Below are 1530 nucleotides of genomic sequence, written 5' to 3' on the forward strand. Positions count from 1 at the left end.
AATACAAAACTTTTCATCTCAATTGTCATCATTATTTTATCCATCTTGTAAACTATTTCAATATACTGAGAAACGTTAATTCATCTATAAGCTTCTGTACATTAAGTATCAATAGTACCCCTAAATATATCAAATGTATTCGTATCACATTTTTTATTTTTTGTATATAAATACTCTATGAGGTCCCTCAATCAATTGGAGACACATTTTTCGTTTGGACCTTAGATTTCATTTATTTCAGTGTATACTTTCGAACTTATCTTTAATGCTAAGATGTCAACCTCCATACAATCATAATATTCATTTATTTGTTACCCTAGTCATGTGATTCCCCGTGGGACTTTATGTCATCTGACAAGGAGTTTAGTAGTGTGTTATGTCTATCTAACAAATGTGAGGTTTCTCCTAACGTTTCATTTACCAAATTAATCAATGTGAATTTCTTTTCTTCTAAAACTAATTATCAGTCTTCTATGGTTGGATTAATGATGGTTCACAGGACATCCACAACCCTTTTTATTTGCCTTTACCTAAAATATTGCATAATTCTTTATAATTTCACTAGTAAATTCATGTGCATTGTCCGTGAGCAGTATCTCGAAACATGAATGTCTAGTGATTATCCTGGCCTTAAATCCTTCTGCTACTAACTTATCAGTCCTATTTTAATGAAGTTGAAATTTCTATAAAGACTAGTATGTATTTATCATCTGCCATGATTTGGGACAAAGTCCGCTTCAAAGGGATTAAAATGCAATTGTACTTTCTAAAGGGATTCTAACCTTTGTATGGCCTTTATACTTATAGCACGTAGGGCCTTCATTCACAGTCTTTTAACGTCTTTGTTAGGACAAAAATAATTCATCATTACCTGTACAGTCTTTGATTACTGGATGTCCCGCCAACTTGTGGGTATGAGTTACTGTTAGTACATCGTTGGTTAGTATGTCAGAAATATATGGTCTTGAACAGGTATGTTCTCTCTAGTCTTTCTAAGTATTCCTTTGATATATTTTAAATTTTAACCTGGAATTCTTATATGGTAGCAAGTGACCTATAACATTTCTAATAACCTCTTTCTTCTTTTCTATTTTAACTCTTTCTAAATATAAGTCTCCTACCTGACAGCCAAAACAAAAATTTTGGTAGTGATAATTCTCCTAATATCTTTCTGCTTTCTTGATAATCCATCTACTAAAGTATTAAACCTACCAATAATGTATCTAACTTTTGGACGAACTCCAGGACACTACGGAACCAACGATTTAATTTTTCAATCATTTATAAAAGGCTTCGTTTGAACAAAATCACAAATAGGTTTATGATCAGTAATTACAATTACTCTATGCCCTAACATAATATGCCTAAACTTCTCAAGGCCAAATAAATGGCTAAATTGTCCTTCTTTGAGGTGTTTTAGCTATTAAAGGCTACTATCCTAATACAATAATACCCTCGTTCAGAATTTATCTCTCTGTAATAAAACAACCATACCCCCCCCCCCTTTGTGTATTTAAGGTATAACATACT

This window comes from Palaemon carinicauda, chromosome 39, assembly GCF_036898095.1.
Source record: "Palaemon carinicauda isolate YSFRI2023 chromosome 39, ASM3689809v2, whole genome shotgun sequence".
In the NCBI taxonomy this organism is placed as follows: domain Eukaryota; kingdom Metazoa; phylum Arthropoda; class Malacostraca; order Decapoda; family Palaemonidae; genus Palaemon; species Palaemon carinicauda.